Source organism: Lepisma saccharinum, chromosome 26 (assembly GCF_977018435.1).
Source record: "Lepisma saccharinum chromosome 26, izLepSacc3.1, whole genome shotgun sequence".
Taxonomy (NCBI): Eukaryota; Metazoa; Arthropoda; class Insecta; order Zygentoma; family Lepismatidae; genus Lepisma; species Lepisma saccharinum.
In genome coordinates, this window is record NC_139254.1 from 22,801,850 (window position 1) to 22,822,945 (window position 21,096).

Sequence of the window (21,096 nt, forward strand, 5' to 3'; positions counted from 1 at the left end):
TCGTAGAATTTTGGAAATCATTGTCCCTCGAAATTTGAACTGAAAAAACAAATTAAAAATTACCTTGCCCAAGCATGGACAAGGTATTTTCCATTGACAAGCGACAGGAAGTATCGTAGACTAGTGGAAGTAAATCGGAGACTTAGTAGAATGCATTTAGGGACTTTATTTTAATGCTAAGAGAACCAAACCTGACCTGCCTAACCTAACCACAAAAGCATATATTAAACAAAACCTTAAGTAATCGCTAAAACTCAGCAGTATGTGTTAACAGACGTATGTAACTATGTAAAAATTGCACTCATAGCATGATGAAATCGCAAAAAAACAAAAGAACTTGGGCCTGGTCTTGCTACAGAGATATCTGAGACAGATTATAGCTCACTTTCTAAGAAAGAGGGAAATCGCATACCATGGATATATTTCATTTAGAAATTGATCAAGGTAACTTCACCACCAATTTATAAAATAGGAGCATTGAGCATGTGAAAAAAAACGGGAGTCTCAAAACAGCCATATAAATAAAAGACCCAAGTTGCGATTTCATCATGCTACGAATGCAATTTTTACATGGTTCGATTTCGATTTACTTCTGTTAACACATACTGCGGAGTTTTAGCGATTACTTAAGGTTTTGTTCAATATATGTTTTCGTGGTTAGACTAGGCAGGTTAGGTTTGGTTCCCTTAGCATTAAAATGAAGTCCCTAAATGCATTATACTAAAGTTCCGATTTACTTCTACATTCATTCTCACGCTTCTACGATATTTACTGTCGCTTGTCGACGGAGAATATCTTGTCCATGAGAAGTGCGCAAAGTAATTTTCAAGTTGTTTTTCAACATAACTTTTTTCGAGTCCAAACAGTGCTCATTACTTTAAGGAAGGTTCAAATTCCGTGTGAGAATGATTTCCAAAATTCTACGATAATTAGTCTTTGTGCTAGGAGAAATGATAAAACAAAATCACATAGATTAATGCGAGATTCTAAATGCCGCTCAATCTGTGTGATAAGCAAATATAAGAAACCTAAAACATATGAGAAAACACGTAATTATTTCCTGAGCCATTGTTGTTTGTTGGTATTAGATCATATTGGACGGAAATGGAATATTTTAAAACAAAGTTAAAACGTTAAGTTTATAGATCGGAAATTTCAGAATGCTTCAAGGAAAAAATTGGCAAACATACGTTCAGAGCATTTAAAGAATTTCAATGATCAAATAATCCCTCTTGTAAATATTGAACTGTGATGTAAACAAACTTGAGTGGCATTTACAAATCATTTTTATGTTAATAAATTTGCACTATATTTTTTTAAAAAATGTATTACATTCTATACTATATCGCTTTTTATATCAAAATAATGTAATTACATACTAAAAACGATTATATTACTTACCAATAAATGAATTAAAAAGTGCACAAGGATTTCTGCAGTTTCAATTTCTCTCCTTGAAACCAAGGAGATAAGAAAGACGCTCTGCACGCACTCTCATTGGCCAGTTGAGCTTAAAGGTCGCATTTCTTTATTCCAAGCTCTGTAACCAATGAGATATCAAAACTACCAAAACTAATCAAAACTTTACATACTGATTGGTGCTTTGATAATCCCAATTTATCAAGGCTATTTTACGTATGTTACTCGAGTTAATCTGTGTTGCCACGTTCTTTTTCTGCAGGAACATATATGCAATTACGTCTGTAACACATACTCTGAAGTTGTAGCATACTATTCTATGGTTGTAGCGATTACTTTCACAAAAATGTTTTAAGATTAGGTCCCTCAGCATTCTTCTAACAATAAACCTAAATGCTCTCGTAGTTAGGTTAAGTTCTATTAGCATTAAAATAATATCGCTAAATGCTTTCTAAAGAAAAGGTTTCTAAATGGACATTTCCACTCAATTTTTTTTACAACAATTTTAAAAACTACACCCTGGAAAAATGACCCCTGCAAGTTCTCGCGTTTCTCTGCGTCCAGTTTAAGGCAGAAACGAGACTTCCAAAGTTGCGAGGCTAGCGTTGCGCTGAAAACACGCCGCCGCCATGTTACTACGTCACTCCTTAGGGAGAGCTCGTTTGTCGTCTGCTTCGAGCGTCAGTTCCGGATGGGTAGCCCACGGTGAGCGAATACGTGCAGCAGTTTTACAAATCTGTCCCGATTTAAATAATGGAAGAAGGAGCGATAGGAGAAAGGAAAGCTATGCTTTGTAATGATCATTCTTCTATGAAATATCCGTGCTGCTCACGTGCAAGATAAATGAAAGGGTTCAGCTGCGTGTGTGTTCTCAGGCCATGCGAAAAATATTGCTTATAAAATTGGTTGCTGACCAGACACTCAAAAATATTTTTTAAACTTATATTTATCTATATTTACCGTAACCTATGTAGTGCAAAATAGGAATTTTCACATTCTTCACTTTATTTATAAAGCCTATTTAACTTTCTTTTCCATAAAGCAATTTCAGTTTGTGTTCCATTTCTGTTGCGCAAATTATGATCAAATATTTTTGTGCAGATAAGAGAAAATACACTGAGAAGATTACATTAGTTGCACAGTACATATCTATACTTAGTTTATGTATAATTATTACAAGGAAATAATGTGTGTAACCATGGGCGTATTTAAGGGGGATTCAACGGGTCCAACCCCTCTCTTTTTATGGTTCACTACAATTACCAGTTTCCTTGTTCTATCCGCTTGTTCATGAAAAATTCTTTCGGACTTATTTCATTCTCTTAAATTAGAGACGTATAGGACGGGATACGGATGGGAAGGAAATTTCGTAATTTCACACACCAGATGGGACTGCAGACCAATATCTGCAATTTCCTGATAGTTTCAGAATTTCTAGGATAAGAAACTACATTGAGACTGTCAAATCAGTTATTTTCCCCCCCTCGAATCATATTAAAGAAATTTGGTTCTTAAAAACGTAGTGACACAAGATGAACAGAAAAGTATCAATACTAATAAGTAGTGTGACTACATACACACAACTTTGTCGGGTCCAGCACCCCTTCCCCCCTTCCCCCCACCCCCCCTGCTCCCCAACAAGCTTCCGGCCAGCAGTGTCCTGGATTTTCACTTACGAAATAAAGCAACCCTAATCATACCAAAAGTTGATCCATCCCTCCCCCCGTCAACTATATATACGCCCATGTGTATAACAATATCCCATACTGAAATGGTACGATATAATTATTTTGAATTTTGTACTGCGAAAAAAGCCGTCTCATCTCGTTACCTCTAACGCATTAATTGGTTGGTTCACAACTTCACCACTAAGGATCCTATCGAGACGAGACATGGCAGCCTTGGTCTCGTTCTCGTTGAGTGAAAGTAAATGTCTGTCTCGTGTTTATTTGTAAATGTCTCATTGACAGTCTCGTCTCAATTTATAAACATTCGTCTCGGTTTGGGAGGGCAATTCTCGTTCTCGTCTCAAGTCTAGAAAAATATAGAATTAACAATGTATGCAAAGGCTTATCATTATAAATACAAAAAAAAACTTTCAGAGATATATATATATATTTGACTCCTCGTTTCGACGGTACAGCCCTCGAAAACTAAATATTATCCTGCTCATATATGCAAACCAAACTGCAGATTCAGAATTACCAGGAATGAACTGGCGTTGTAATTATTATACACAAAATTCATGCCTATCTGATTAAGTCGCATGTTCCAGGTTTGACTCGACCTGGGCATGACTGTTTCCTTGTGATTGACATTTCATTGAACTGGAAATTGTTACATGGGAGGATGTTTGCTCGAGACTTTGGGGACAGCTAGGGGGATGCTTCTATTGTTAATGTTAGTGTTGATCACGAGACGAGGCATGTTCCGTCTCGTCTCATAAAAGGAGATGGGACAAGTGAATGATTTCGAAATGAGATGGGACAGAAGAAAAAGTTCGTCTCTTATCGTACCAGGTTGGGTGATACTTAGATTGTGCAGTTGGTGGTAGTGTGTGTGTGTGTTTGGGGGGTGTACTCCTGCACTCCGACTTCGAATACTGCTTGTAGTTATTCATCTTCATTGTAGCGATTAGCCAAAAGTGGGAAGAAATGTGATGTTAGAGATGAAACATAATAAATTAATCATGCGTTCTCATCGTTGCGGTTAAACAAAGTGAATCGAAAAGCGACGTAAAAGTAGGCTAAATACAAAAATTTGCAATATATATTAACTGAAGAAAACTGTCATTTACTGCAGGAAATTTAAAAACTCACCGTACCTTTTTATACCGTATCACCTCTTATATTGCAGAAATTGGCGTGTAAACCAGTGTGTTCTAAAAGTATTATCTTAAAATTTGTGAAGAAAATATTATGACGAAAATAATTATAATTCCAGAAAAGGCATTCCTATAACATTAAGTTCTTGCCAGTCAGAACTAACCTATGTATTCGCAATGAACAAGGCTGTTCACGTGTTCAGCCATTGACTGTTACAAGGTTTGCTTTGTCACCCTAATGGGAAAACCCTCTACCGAGTGGCTGAATTATAGTAAATACTACTATACTGCTAGGGCATAATTCATCTCCAAGAAATGGAGCACAGATTTTTGCACTGGAAGTTGTAAGATACTTGTTTTACACAGTAACAAGTGAATTTTCTGTCGTTTCCGCGGCTCATGCTAAGTTGACGGGACGAGCAGAAGCCCCGCCTCCACGCATTTCTAAGTGATGACGTCAGAGGACCTCCTGTCTGTGGAGAGAACGTTTTCAAATCTGTGACGTAGGAGGTGAATTTCAGCGGTGTTTGAAGTCGTGTTTCTCGAGAACCGAAACAAATATCGCCGAGATATTTTGCACATCTCATGTTTGTGTCATTATCTGTAAAATGAATGGATTTAAAACGTTTTTCATGTCAAAGTGGAAATGTCCATTACCTGTACATTCACTCCCACTAATCATAAACTTGCATTTCTCTCGTCTTAATCTGTTCTTAAGGGGAGGAGGGACAATAACGCACCAGGCATGCATTTATTCCAATATCGTCGGAATGAGCAATGCTACTAAAAAGATCTCCGCCAGAAATGAAGAGTATGAATTTCTCCCCATTTGGCAAGTGGAAGCGGTTTCTTAAGTTGATTATTACGCCTTATACGGTCTTTGAAAATATGATGAATTAGTATTTACAGAATCCCATGTATTCCTTATGGAGGAGCAACTTTAAATTCAAGTTACGGCTAAACCAATAGGAGTTTTGTATTTTCCATTTGAAAATGTAATCTTCAATGGATCCTCTACCACATCATATGTTTTTTTCCGCCATCGGAAGTTTGATATTCCCAAGATAACCAGTAAAGTAATTCTCCCATATGCGTAATGTTAAATTTCTGCCTATCTGCTACAGCTACCCCGCACACGCTTCACCCCAAATTCACCCCTCGAGGCTCGTCGCGGAGGGCAGAGGGGGAGGGGCGAGAAGAGGTCTGTCTACTGGTCACCGAACGAGAAACACATGTTCGTTTTAGAGGAAAAATCTTTCTGACGGGTCCACCAGAGTAAACAAGCTTGCAGGGTGGGATTCGCGACCAAGGCATGCTAGGCAAGAAGGCCCTGGAAGCTATGAAAAGTAGGGACGGTAGAAAAACAAAAGCAGACAGCAGGGAATCGATTTCAGGTAGAAAGGCAGGAAACATATTACAGTTTCTTGTAATATGCAGTAACGTACTTGAACAAGCCTGGAAAATTACGGGCAGAATACGGGAGAGGCATGGAGTTACTATAATAATTATGTAATTCTTCATGGATTTGTCTCAATATATATGTAACCGAACAAATACAGTACATATTTACATTATATCTATATTTATTTGGTTTACCATTGTTTACCTATTGTTTTACTGTAACTTGTACTTCTCCTCATTGCAATTTTTCGTTTCCGCACAATATATATTAAACTTTGGGACATCTCTGTTTCAAGAACGATGATTTATTAGTGCTGGGGTAGGAAATAAAACCAGTAGCGTACGCAGGATTTCATGAAGGGGGGTGTTATTTCGAAAACTTTCTACAAATTCACATTACCATTGTTTTATTACACTTTAATTAATTAATAAAAATAAATTAATTAATAATTATTATAATCAATTAGTTTAATTACTACTAATAATTACTACTAATGCAGCTGCTATTTATGAAAGAAATAGAACAAAATTACATTTCTTTTGTTTCTTTGTTACGAAATAATTGTCTAGTCAACGGTTATTTGTATATGATAAGTGAGACATTTTAACTGTGAAAAAATCCATAAAAACAAGCAACTATATTAAATTTATTGAAATAATCGATCGAAATATGAAATTCATTCAAGGAGCCGCGCTGGTCAAGTTTGACAACTTCGTGGGATATCCGGGTTCGATTCCCGGAATTGGTTGGAATTTATCCAACCTTGTCCCCGCACCCAGCCTCATAGCAATGGGTCTGAGAGCAACCCTGGGGGATGAAGGCTGCCGGAGCATGGTGCTGATCACATCACCTGCAAAATAGTTCGAGATCGAGAATCTTTGGGGCCCACCACACCACTACGTGTGCCTTCATGGCACGGTGCTATATGCACGAGGGAATTTACGTTACCTTTACCTATGGAACTCGCCCAGGATGATGATGAAGCGCGAGAATACATGTTGCTGAATTCCACTGAGTCTATGTTTTCGTTGAAAAGTAAGTTTATAGACATTCCAACACATTTATCACTTCTAGGTGATTCACAAAGCACTTCTTCAACATTATTTAATGATGTGGATGTAGACTCAGCATCACTTGAGAGTGCACAAGGGGATGTGAAATCAGTACCGGGAAGAACGTTTGAAATAAGGTCGGCACACTGCGACGAAGCAAGGAATTTTCACAATTCTCGCGAGAGTCACTGCGCGACTTTTTTGCAAAACAAATTGCAAAATTGAACTTGGCGGCCGCTTAGATTGTGTTTGGAATGTTGTGTTTTTCTTCATGCTGCATGGGAATAATAATTCAAATTATTATTATTAATACTGTCGCAGATCTTTGACTGATAAATTAGCCATTTTTAATTTTTTTCTACAGCATTTTCCATAATATTTCAAAAGCTCAAGGGGGAGGTTTGAACCCGGTAACCCCCCCCCTTGCGTACGCTACTGAATAAAACTGTGTTATTTTGTTCACAGGGCTTTTTTAAATCTCCCTGAACAAATTGTTCGGATAATTTTGGGATGCTCTGTGATTTCGGACGATAAATAGACAGGTTTTTGTGTATTGAATGTTTATTTTGCTTTTACTGAATGTGAATTTCACACTGAACGTATGTTAAAATAAAAAAAATTAAAAAAAAAATTAAAAAAAAACCTTTACATTTCCTACTACAGAGCATTCCCTGACATTCGCTACGAGACTCGGCGCCAAGCTGGCCGGCATCAGCGCTATTGAGCCAAATCTGGATGCGCCGCAATTGTCGGCTTTTATACAAAGAAATTGTTGTACGTAGGAGTGAGGAACAAGTTTTGCATTGTGTGTGCCAAAGCAGCCAACCGAGAAGAAGATGCGGGACCTCACAAATGTTTCAAGAATTGGAATGGCTCTTCTACAGCTATGGAAGCTGATATCCTTGTAGAAGGCTTCCAATTCTGCGAACAAGAATATGGCCTCCGAATAATGGAGTTTGTCGGTGATGGTGACTCCAACGTGCATTCGGCTTTATTTAATTCAGATTCCTACGGGAATAGAATCAAGAAAATCGAATGCGCTAACCACGTCATAAAGAATTTCACCAAAGTTCTTTATGACATGGCAAAAGGTTCGAATGGGAAACATTTGAGTGCGTCCCGCATCAAGCACCTATCCCGGTGTGCACGCCTGACAATTTCCAGGAATACTGGAAATAAAGAAGGTCTCGTTGCAGATCTCAGGAACGTACCTGATCATGTATTTGGAGACCATAGTCGGTGCAAACCTGAGTTCTGCAAGAACGTGCAACGTCCCACCTACACAAAATCACCACACTCTAAACACTTCAATTAGGAGGACGGCAAAAGTCTACCCATAAATGCTAACTTCTTACCAGTCGTTGAACACAGATTCTAGATATCTCAGGGCTTGCTGGGTAAAACGTGAACAACAGCTTTATATATATGTTTATTATAAACTTATCGTAAGAACGTCTGTTAGCACACTAGTCTTTAACCTTTATCACTTAAGTGCATTTACATTTACCATACACGTGCATTCACCACTTCTGGATTCAAAAGGGGGGAGGGACCATTCAATTTATTCCTCGCAGTGAGGCGCCAGGGGGAGTATAGGGACCTAATTTTATTTAGGGCGCTGTTCGCTGCTGACGTCACGGACTCCCCTGTAAGAGAAAGTAGTATGTGCGCGGTGGCCCCAACCACAGCTAGGAACTGGCCGTAGCCAGCCGGCACCTCCGACAAGCGGGCGCTGGGTAAAGGATTTAAGGATGCCGCGACACCCCCGGCGTTAGCTAGGAACCGGCAAGCCGACCGGTGTCTCCTGTACAAGGGCGGCAGGTTAGGAAGGAGGTCTAGGTGCTCCTAGAGAAGCCAGGCAGGTAGAACCTGGGTAGTTAGGTTGCTGCTAGGCTCTTCTTCTTCTTTCTTCCTCCTTCCTTCCTTCTGGGATGGCTGGTAGGCTTCTGGCTGGATGGCCGGTTTTTCCCAAGATGTTTGCCAGTTGACATCCGGGAGCCAACTGAGCTCCGGTTTTTTTTTTTTTTTTTTTTTTTGACGTCAGGATTTGTTTATCCCAGCATATTGTTTATTTAACATTAACTGGAATCGACAATAATTTACAATACTGTTACAATAATTACTTTTCTTTACATCAATATTTTACAAAAACTAACGCAACTGTCGCGTTAGTACAATATACAATGTTCCCAGAAAATCCCCAAAATCTACTCACTACTACATATATATGAACATTCACAATCACAATCATTACATTAAATTGATTGTCATTTCATTTATCTGGTTTATATAAACAGTCATGGACGGGGAAGTGAAACCCTCTCTACTCTGGGTTTTATTTGACCTATAGCTTGCACTAATGGGTTTGGATGCATCGTAATCCGCCTCCACAGGTTATCCCGGGCAATATGTAGTAAATCTTCAATCCTGGGCTGGTCCATGTCTTCGTGGAGTTGTTGTATACGTGTCGCTAACGGGTAATGTCCAATGTATCTGAGTGCTCTGTTTTGTACATATTGCAATTTCTGTAAATGCGTTTTAGCGGCCTGTAACCATGTAGGGCCGGCATATAATAATATAGGTCTAATCATCATTTGATACAGATGGAGTCTTGTTTCAATTGACAACGCTGGTGATCTTAGTAGAGGCATGAGGTATCCTGTTCTTTGTTTTGCCCTTCTTGCCACCTCATCTAGATGTGGGCCAAAAGTCAGTCTTGTATCAAGGCTTATTCCTAGGTACTTTAGCTTATTGACCGTAGGGACTGGCGTCTGGAATATTTGGAGTTTGATTTTCTCCCTAGCTCCACTCGATGCAAAAACTATGGTGTTGCTTTTTGTTGGATTTATTTTTATTTTCCATTTCTGAGTCCATTTTATTAATTCTGGCACATACTTGTTAATTCGTTTTTCGCAAGTGGACAGTAATTTTGCATGTACTAACAATGCAGTATCATCTGCATATGTTGCTAGTAATCCTTCTTTCGGATATGGAATATCTGCCGTATATAATGAGTATAACGTAGGGGAAAGGACAGAGCCTTGAGGCACCCCTGCTTCAATAGATCTGGAAGTAGATTTCTGGCCTTGCACAGTTACAATAAACTTTCTGTTTTGCAGATAATTCATCATAACTTTTAAGTAGCACTGAGGTAGCGGAAGTTGTTGTAATTTGAGCATTAGTCCACCGTGCCATACTCTATCAAATGCTTGCTGAACGTCCAGAAATAGACCAGAGCTCCGGTTTTTTTTTTTTTTTTTTTTTTTTTTTTTTTTTTTTAAACCAGGTCTGAACATCGGCACAATGAGGCATGCTTCTTGACTTACAGTTTCATTTACATGTATCGCTATTTTATTTATTACAACATTTGGGGGGTAGCATCATACTTTTTGGGGACCACTCTGCAACTGTCGCAAGAGGGTAAATGGCATATGTTCCCAACCCAAAAATAAGGGACATCACAATACAACACGACAAAAAACACGTAGTACCCTAAGGTAAGAGCGTGTCGACGAGATGAGTAATCACTCGTCGGCGCGTCGAGCGGTCCGGAGCCTCCCGGATTTCTTGGAGTCCCTTCAAAAGCTGGATTAGGCCTGGAAGGACATCGGGCTGTGCTAGTTGATTTAGAAGATTCAGCAAAGACGCTTGATCAACAGTCTGAGGAGCAGCTTGGCTTGGTGTCGGTCGAGGCGCTGGTGTGCGATTGGCTCTTCTCTGCGGTGCTGGTCGCTGTGCTGGCCGCTGGTTGGTCGAACTGGTGGTTGTTCTAGGACGGTAGTCACGAGCTGGTGTCGTCACCGGGACGTCCTGTCGAATTGGCCGAGGTGTAATCTGGCGTTTGGGGTCCGATGGGGCCCGTCGTTCGTTCTTGATTTTCTTAAATAGGGAACAACCCCTATAGCTAGCATAATGTGCAAGGCTGCAATTCGCGCATCTTGGAGGTATCTCTGGGGCCTTATTAGGGCAGTCTGCAAACTTATGTGGCCCCGTGCATTTCACGCAACGGGGCGTCGAGTAGCAGTGGCGTTGCCCATGCCCTATCCGTTGGCAAGCATGGCATTGTAGTATCAATTTGGAATGGTATTTTTCGACTGTTATCTCGAATATACCCATCTGCTTTAAGGTGAGAATCTGGCGAGACGTCTGATTATTGGGTAGGACGACCATCACGAGGGGCAATGGGCGTCTGGGCGGACGAGAACTCTGGTCCACTAAATTGCTGCTCTTCCAACTGCGGTCTAGTGCGTTTAAACGGCTAACACTATGGATAGTAAATCCATGGGAGGACGTCAAGAATGCTTGAATTTCTTCGGGAGTGGCATCCATCGGAAGGTTGCGAATTACAACCTTAAGTTTTGCTGCAGCTGATGAGCCGTATGCAAATCCAATTTCGTTTTTCTTAAGGTATTCACAAACAGTTGTGAAAGCTGTCTGACTGAAAGTAGTTACTCGGCAGTTCCCTCGGGTGTAACGGAAGTGACACCTTGTGCCGGGTATCTTATTAATGGTGACTGCTATCTTCTGACTGGTCGTATTATAAATTGTAATGCAGGGAGGCCTGCGTGTCTTCTCAGGAGTGACGTGTTGCTGCGACGCTGGAGTGGCGTCATGGTCAGACTCGCTGTCGGTAGTTGTTTCCTCTGCTTCTATTTCTTCTGGGTCAGGTCTTTCTTCTCGGGCGCGTTTCTGCTGTCTCCCCTGATGCATCGCTGGGGTCTACAACGACGGACAATTCCCTTCCTACCAAGGCGATGAATAAAAATCGAAGTGCTTCCACCTCGGCATCTCGGAGAGGAGTGAGAGCTCCGGTCTCGCTGCGCTGGGTTTTATACTCGCGGTGGCGCATGGGTGGTGAAAATTTTAACTACAAGTACGCGTTGCTAACTCATTTTTTTTACATATTGCAAACTTCGTACTGAGGAATATCAAGGTTTTGACATTGAGAAATCACTAGTGGGAAAATCACTAGATGCATGTGACAATAGGGCGTGTTGAATTTTTCATCTTTAAAAATCCTGATTTGAGGGGTGTTAAAAAGTTGTGGTATGATTAGGTAATTTGAAATATATTTTGGTTACTTGTAAATATTTAGGTCTTGCTTGGTAAATATCTATGTGAAAAATTCCTACTTTTTAAAATTTTTTAAATTTTTCTGTCATTTAAACGTATGGGTTGGTTATTCCCAAATCTTCATGAAAACAGATGTTGATAAGTGCCTAAAATTGATTAAAAGTTATTGTAGTTCTCTTTTATATGTATTGTAGTTATCTGTACTATTAATGTTTTACTATTATTATGTTATATTTTGTAATATTAATATTATACTCTCTTCTTTTTTCCAACAGAGACTGAAGAATTTCCATTTTGAGAGTTGCAATCGGTGTCAACTGTGTCAATGACAGTGTGGCTGTGGCGTGGCAGATATGTGATAACTTTTTTGCTTTCTACAACCAGTGATAACTCCTTCACTATGACTACAAAGAAGAGAACAAGACAGGGAACATTCACACATATGAGCAACCTTATTGAAAGTGGAAGAGACATGTTGCCTTCTGAATTACCAACTTTGCGAGACGTGTTAAGATATGGACTGTTGCTGAGAGAACCAAGTAGTGAGGATATGAGAAACTATCCAGCTGCCAGTGTTGCAAAAGACACATATCCTAAAGTACTTGAAAAATGGGAACGAGCAAACTGTTCTTTTGTTTTCCCTGTTGTGAATTCAAGAGTTACAGTATTAGGAAAGATTCAAGAAAGTTGGGAGCAAGCAAAAAACATATCTCTTGGAAGGGGCAAGTTAGATATTAAAGAAGCCTTTGCTTCAAAACTTGACAAGCTCTTTGACATTCTCAATTGCAAATGTGAAATCATTATGTGCTCTGAATTTGGCTGTGCTACAGATTGCACAAAAGAAGCTCACATTAATTGACAAGAAGATCCCAGTGAAAGAACTTGCTTTCATTAAAGGCCAGAGAAACAAGATTGGTTCTATTGGACCACACCAAATTGTTTTTCCAGATTTTCCAGAACATAACAGACTGATAAAGAAGCAAAACTGAGGAGAAGTTGAGAGAACAAGACTTGCTGAATATAAAAAGGAATGCTTGCAGACTTCTTCACTTCCATCACATGAAGAAAGTTCCTCTGTGGTTGGAAATGAGGAAAATGAATCTGATACAGAAGATGGAAGTGAATCAAATTATGAATTAGCAGCTCCTTCAACTTCTAATGGAGAGAAACAGTACAATACATTAGATATACCTAATGTTGCTATGCAGAGCATCAGATACGGTGTTGGTCTTCGTGCCACAGCTGCAATTACCACCGCTGCATTTATTGATATCGGCTTGATCACTGAAGAAAACACGAAACTTGTTGTTGACCACAATAAAGTAAAGAGAGCGCAGGAGAAATTGATGTCATCATTAGACAATGAATTTGAAGAAATTTGTAAGAAGGTCAAATTGATTGCATATTTTTCGATGGTCGTGAAGATTCAACTAAAGTTATGCTGAAGGCTGAAAATTCAGAGCAGCAGTTTCCCAGTACTATGAAGGAACAACATTATTCAGTTTGTAGTGAGCCAGGTGGGAGATATCTTTATCACTTTACACCAGAGAAAAGCTCAAAGAATGAAAAACCAGCTGAAATAATTGCTGACAATTTACTGAATTTCATGAAAGAGAAAGGTATTGATAAAACAATACAAGCAATTGGAGGTGATTCAACAAATATTAATACCGGCTGGGAAGGTTGCACCATGCAGTAGGTAGAAGTCAATCTAGGTCGCAAACTTAACTGGCTAGTTTGTGCTCTTCACACCAACGAGTTACCTCTTCGCCATTTAATCACAGCCCTTGATGGGATGACTTTATCAAACAACAAGTGGACAGGTGACATTGGTAAAATGTTAGATGCAGCTACAGAGCTTGATATTAATCCTAAATTTCCAAAAAAATCAATTGGAGTACCTGTTATTGAACTCGGTGACAGTATTGTGAAGGATCTGTCAACCGATCAAGCGTATGGATATAGAATTACACAGGCCATAAGAGCAGGTAAACTTCCCAATAACCTGGCACTTCTTGAAATTGGACCAGTGAGCCATTCAATGTGGCTTACAACAGCAAACAGACTTTGTCGCTTCTGGGTTTCCAAACATGGCCTAAAAGGCAAAAATCTCGAGAATTTAAGGCTGATTGTGGAATACATCGTTGGTGTGTACTGTCCATGTTGGTTCAATATCAAAGTAAATCATGTGTGGATAGAAGGCCCACGTCATTTTTTTTTCAATTGCAACATCTTAGACTGCAAAACAAGGTTGTAGTAAATGCTGTTTTGCCGACTGTTAAGCGTTCAGGGTGGTATGCATTTAGTGAAATGTTAATTCAGACACTGCTGTGCTCAAATAATAAGGAAGAAAGGAGAGCTGGAATTCAAAAGATCATCGATTTGAGAGGTGGCAATGATGATACATTTGGAGACCTTTCAGTACGTCCAAGGAAGACACCTTCTATATAGACCTCTGCTTTAAACTTATTGGAGTTGATAAACTGGTTTGATGGAGTTTATGAACCTCCATTAACATGCAAAATGAAAGAAATAAAGGAATTTATTGACAAGCCTATGCAAATTCCTCAGTGGCCTTGTCATGGTCAAGGGATTGCAAGATGTGTGAAACAAGTCATGGAGGATGCAGGAAAGGTGTATACACAGGAAAAAAGTGAGGGCTACATCAGAGGCCAAGAAGCAGGTCGTCGGCTTTTGTCAAGAAATGAATCAAAACGGGATTTGATGAAACTTGTTATTAATTCTAATTAATATTATTCTTTTTTACTATAATTGGACATCATAAGATAAAGTAATGATATGTTGTTAAAGCTGGAAACAAAATTTCTTTATATTTTCGCTTATATAAAATGATTAAGAACTTCAACTTCGCTTTAAAATGCGAGTTTTTTCTTGTTTTTTTAGTGAATTTCAAACAAACCTCAATTTACCAAGCTAATCATCAACCAATCATAAAAATAATTGCAGATTTGGATTCCTCATGTCCAATAACATATTTTCAGAACCCCTCATTGAGCAAATTCGCAAAAGAAAATTTTCCGTCCTTAAATGACACGCCCTAATGTGACAATATAAACTAAAACTGTGTGCATTCAGACAATACAATTAATAATGAGCCTCGCAGGACTCTGCTATTCTAAACAACACGTTGAACAATGTAAATGACAATAATTGATAACATTAAAAAGAATATAGCGACCACGCAGGGTCTAATAATGAGTGAAGCTAGTAAACGTAGAGGTGGAACCGTTAACGTTTACAGAATACATTTTAACTAAAAGCGTACGCCTCGCAGGGACATTCCGCTTAACTCTTTCATCAGATTAAAAAGAATATAGTGACCACGCAAGGTCTAATAATAATTAAATGGCGACCAAGCAGGGTCGTTACAAACGCCGGGAAAAAATTGGCCCCCCTTCTGCTAACACAACTTCCACCGGGATTGCTAGTGGGTATCCGACAAGCGATAGCACGCGTACTTGGAAAAGTGGACTCGCTTGCTAGGAACTGCACTTCCAATCTTGCGGAGTCGTACATGTCACGAGTTGCAAAGTTCATTGGAGGGAAGCAAGTGAACCGATCGCAGCAGGGCTCCTACACTCGTAGGTGCCACGCGGCCGCACTTAGCTTCCAGCACGGGGGCAAGTGTCACGAACGGACGTGGAAGGCGATCACCACCAAGAGTCCTAACCAGGTGGTGAAACGCTTGTGCGACAAGACTTTTCAGCGCCAGGCAAAGTGTAGGCAGAGGTTGTTTCAGAATCCAGGCAGAACAACATTTCGCCCCAAAACAAAGGAAGCGCCTAAGCCTGACGGGGACAAGTACTATGGTCCCGAAGCGACTCAACCGGATGTAAGTTCTGAGTAACTGCAACTTCTGGGTGAGGAGTTTGTGAGTAACAAAGTACAGGTTACAGCTGACCAGAGAAAAGAAATAGAAGAGGCGACCCGCGACCAAAGTGGAGGCAGTGAGTCTGCTCATGGATTATGGCGGGAAGAAAGAAAGGTAAGGCTCCTTGTTTCCAACTTTGGTGCTGTTTCTAAGATGAGAGATTCGACGCCTTGCAGAGCTACAGTTTCGAGACTTCTTTATCCCGAACCTGTCCAATGTTCTCCCGCCATCAGGTTTGGGATAGCCAATGAGCCGGTGGCCATTGCACAGTATGAAGCTCAAACCAACTCGTCAGTAATCAAATGTGGTTTGATTATTGACGAGGAGCTCCCTTTCCTGGTTGCTACTCCCGATGGTCTTGTGTCGACTGAAGGTGTTTTGGAGGTGAAATGTCCTTTCAGTGCCAGAAATATGACACCTGTTGAGGCTGCCCGGTGTCTGAAGCAATTTTGTAGTGTAGTTGATCCTGGAAATCAACTGCACTTGAAAGTCTCGCACAATTATTACTATCAGATCCAAGGACAACTTCACATCACAAGAAGACAGTGGTGCGATTTTGTTATTTGGACTCCGAAGGGGACCTCGATAGAAAGAATTGTGAGGGATGATACGTTTTGGAATAGTGTGATGTACCCAAAGCTCCATCGCTTTTACCACTGTTGTCTGCTACCTGAGCTCGCAAATCCGCGCTATAATATAGGTGGGATTCGCGAGCCCAGGTTTGTCAAGGAGGCCCAGGAAGCTCTGGAAAGTAGAAAGGGAAGAAAAAGAAAAGCAGACAGCAGGGAGTAGCTACGTACCTGAATACAACTGGAAAATTATGGGTAAAATGCAGGAAACGCCTGGAATGATTACAATTATGCAATTCTTCATGGATTTGAATTCAGTGGCCACAAAAACGTTTGAACTAACTTATGTGTGTACTAAAACCTGTTTTTCTCCTCATTGAAATTTTGCCGTTTCCGTAGAATGTATTTTAAGCTTTGGGACATCTATGCTTCCAGAACGATGATTTATTGGTGCGAGGGTGTGAAATGAAATCATGTTATTTAATTTTCATGTTTTTTAAAATTTTCTAAAGAAAAATATTCGGATAATTTTGAAAGGCCCTTATATTTAGGACGATAAGTAGAAATGTCAATTTCACAATGAATTTGCAACATTTCATAATTTTACATTAAGTGTTCTACTTTCAAGCATACAACTGTTTCTTAAAATTCATTTTTAATCGTGGAAATACCTTGGAAATTATCAGAGTTTAATGAAATGCTATGATTATTTTACTTAGTACCAGGTGCCGGCCCCCGTGGCGGAGTGGTTAGCACATCGCCCTACGACGCTAGGGGTCCCGGTTTCGAATCCAGGCCTGGGCATGGATCTTTATGAGTGTCCATTCATCAATTTCATCATGTCATCACTCATCTCCATCTTCGCAAATTAGCCAAAATACAAAAAGCGAAGTAAAATAAAGCAAATAAAAATAAAAAACTTGGTACCAGGAAACGATTTCACACCCCGGTTGATACCGTGACCCACAAAGATATATGTGCACATTTTTTTTTTCACAATTTTTCTGGTATTTTACATAGTGCTTTTAAAGAAATAAACTGTACTCATGTTGGTACCCACAGTTTTGTTTTCCAAATTTCTCCTTCAACTTCATGTGTTTTACAATGGACAGTGTAAATCTATTTATGAACAAACAAATGGACACATCTCTATGGGTTACAGCTACTCTATCGGTGAGCTTTTGGCACATACAAATCAGAACTTTTACCTAGTGTTTCTTCCCAAAGTGCACTGCGTGATGACGTCAAGTTGAATATCCATTGTGCTGCTATTGAGGCAAAGCGTGTCCTCTGCTTTCTTGGTTATCTCTTTTTAATTCGCTGTAAAACAAGCCGATTGATCAAAATAGGAAGCAGTTGGCCTACTATGCCGCTTGTTGTATTTTCGCTTCAATATAAGCAGGATATTTAGCCTTTAGCCTATTTGACCCAAAGTATCATATGTTCACAATATTTACTTTTGTATCCTCACTCCACGTGACGTTTCACGCTCTTCATAATAGAATATGTAGTTATGATATATGATAGAATGTTTCTTCATATTTCTGACTCATAACCTGGTGAATTCAAATCAAAAATCTAATGGTTAGTCCTAAATATACGTACTAAGCATATCTTCTTGCATATTTTCGCAGAACATTCTGACAAAGTTTCACAGTCGATATAGTAATCGCCTGATTTTATGTAAAGGATGTGCAAATTTCAATTTCCATGAAAATTGTCAATGAAGGTGAAGGTCTTTGAAATATCTTGAATAAACATGTGTGGGTTTCAAGTAAATTGCTACAGAGAAGTTTTGTTAGTACTGTTAGTTTATGTATTCTGCGTAAAATTGCCATATTGTGTTGCCAAAAATTTCAATGTTCGTAAGAGAAAAAAAGTATCTGTATTTGTTTCGGTCACTTAAAACAGTTGTACATGTTGATTAGAACAGTTTTTTTTTTTGCTTCGAAAGAGAATAATAACTCACTTTCAAAGTTATTGTAAATTTTTCATAACAATGACGTATTGTATATCTGTCCATTTCAATAGATTTTTAGCATCACTTATGTTGTTTTTTTCATTTTCCTAATGTTCAACCTCAGCCATGATATTATTATACTTTCTAGTAATTACGTGTTGAATATGTTACACAGACAAATTATGTATGAATATTTGTGTGTGTGTGTGTGGTTTGCGTGATTATCTGTGAAATTGAACGTAATTACTTACATCTTTATTTTTTTAACCTGACACATGGTTTTAGTTTGCAGTAAATTGTGTTGTGACAAATAGTAGTTAATAATAATAATAGTAAATAATGTAATATTTTGATCTATTTTCCGAAGGAAATATTATTGCGGAGACCTTCATGGTATAATGTACGTGAGCCCTAGATCATGCAATATGCACAAATCTCGATTTCTAGAACAAGAATATATGTGCCGTTCAAAATGTTCTGGTTATATGGTTATATACAGAAGAGGCGTTTGGGTGCCAAAACTAGGAGGGAAGGACAGCTTACTTTCTCTCGATAAATAAGAGGCCATAGTGCGGGGACAAAATGTAGGGGGCAACTGCCCTCAACGCCTCCCTAATATAATATCCGCCACTGGTATAATATATATATACAAACACATTGAATTATTGTAAGGAGTATAGTTATTACTCCTATTAATAATAGCATTATATTTTGTGGTTAAATGGGATAATAATAACAAAAACAGAGGGAAAAAGTAATCATAAATAAATAAATATGTTGTGTTAAGAAACAACGTGTTTATATAATATGCTCCACGTCATTATCACTGGTTTGCAATACGTTTCTCCCACTCTTGATGAACAACCATTAGAAATGAACACGTTAAAGAATAAATAAATATGGAAACTTAAAAGCATTTTTTTTCCTATGTATTGCGACTTTTGGCCCATCCTGTATGTGTGTATATAATGGTTGTACGCTCGCACACACATTTCTCTATCTATCTCTCTCTCTCTCTCTCTCTCTCTCTCTCTCTCTCTCTCTCTGTGTGTGTGTGTAACCTTTTCTCATTTGGCGTTTTTTTTTTACTTTTCGGATGCTCTTTATGGGTCACATTTTTAGATTGCGATTTTCAAATCAGCAATGTGGGAGAAAGCCAGGAAACTTATAATTCGGTAGAAAACGATAGTTTACCGGTTGACTGAAGGGCAGGTTTTTGCGACTAGTCGGTATGGTATCTGACTGCCACGCGAGATACCCGGATTCGATTAAGGTTGGAATTTTTCCGGCCTTGTCCCCACTTAAAACGGCTCCGGTTTTCACCCAGCCTCAAATCAGTGGTTACCTGGAGGAAACCGTGGGAGGTGAAGGCGGTCGGAGAGTGGTGCTGATAACATCACCTCCAAAGCGGTCGAGATCGAGAATATGTGGGGCCCTATACTAAATGTGCCTCCTCTGCACGGTCCTACATGCACGGGGAACTTTGCCTTGACTTCCAAAAGACGAGACCAACGTTGAGACGTGCTTCTCTAAAGACTGAAAACACCGAGACCTACTGTTCGACACTCTCGTCTCGTTGGATAGCTGGTCAATCAGAATGTGTGGCCTTCGAGAAATTAACCTAAACCAAAGTCGCGCTAGACCTCAGAACTCGAAGGGATTGGTACAAGTTTGTTACATCTCAATATTCTAAATTGTAATGACAGGGCCGAGAACAAGACAAACTTTGCAAAATCGAGACGAGACAGAGACCTACTGTTCGATAATGTCCCCCGTTGGAGACTTTGGTAAACTGTAATGTAGGCTATGGTGATTGAAAAATACCCAAAAACATAAATACATTATTATTTAATTTATCACATAAAAATGGGAGTAAAGTTAATTCATTCCATTCCTCTGACGACCTAGGGCGCCCGAAGAATTTTTGTCTGCAGGAAGGTGAGGCATGTCTTCATCTTTAGTCATTAGGAAAATATATATTACCTATATTAATATTATTATTATTATTAGGGCTGAGCTGATAGCGATGCCGATGTATCGGTATCGGCCGATACCAGTGATATCGGTATCAGAAAGTATCGGTTGGAATTCTTCCACCGATATCAGCCGACACTTTCCCGGCATTTTGGTCCTTCACGAGCTCCGCAAAAATGCCGCGCAACCCTTTCGTAGAGTCTAATTATCCTGGAAATTATGCAAAAGTCAAACTTTCTTTTCACCAATTTTTGCACCAATTTTGCAAACTATATTTCTTTATGACATAATATATATTTTAATATTCTGATGCAATTCTTGAATATTATAAAGCAAATTTCTTGGTAAATCGATACATATAATTGGAGAAGAATATTTACACACCAATATTGATCAATATTTTGAACAAATTTTAATTATTGCAATTTTCAAGTATCGCTATCGGTGAGAGTATCGTTTTCGGTGAGGGTATCAGCATCGGTATCGGTTCAAAGTGGTATCGGCTCAGCCCTAATTATTTTACAGATCATAAAATTCTAATTGAATTCATAATACTTTGGCATTGTTGACAAGTTCATATTTGAGTCCACTATCATTATAAAATAATCGAGAAAATAAAAACATATAGAGATCACTTTCTCTGCTCTCCTTCATGGTATCCCTGATGCATGATTTTACGCGCCGAAAGATTCTGCAGAAGAAAAAAAAGTAATTGAAAATACCGTCGCGTGTATTGTCAATGTCAGTTTCCGACTTCCGTAAATGATTTCTGCACTTTCTAGATCCCGAAAACGAAAGTCTAGAAATGTCAATACAAATTCAAAATTTAAATTTCATGAACTTGTTCCAGATATCTCAGGGGGAGAAGTTCTTTCCCATCTGGTGGCTTCTTTCCAGACGCCACAGCAACTCTCATATTGCAAGAAAGTTG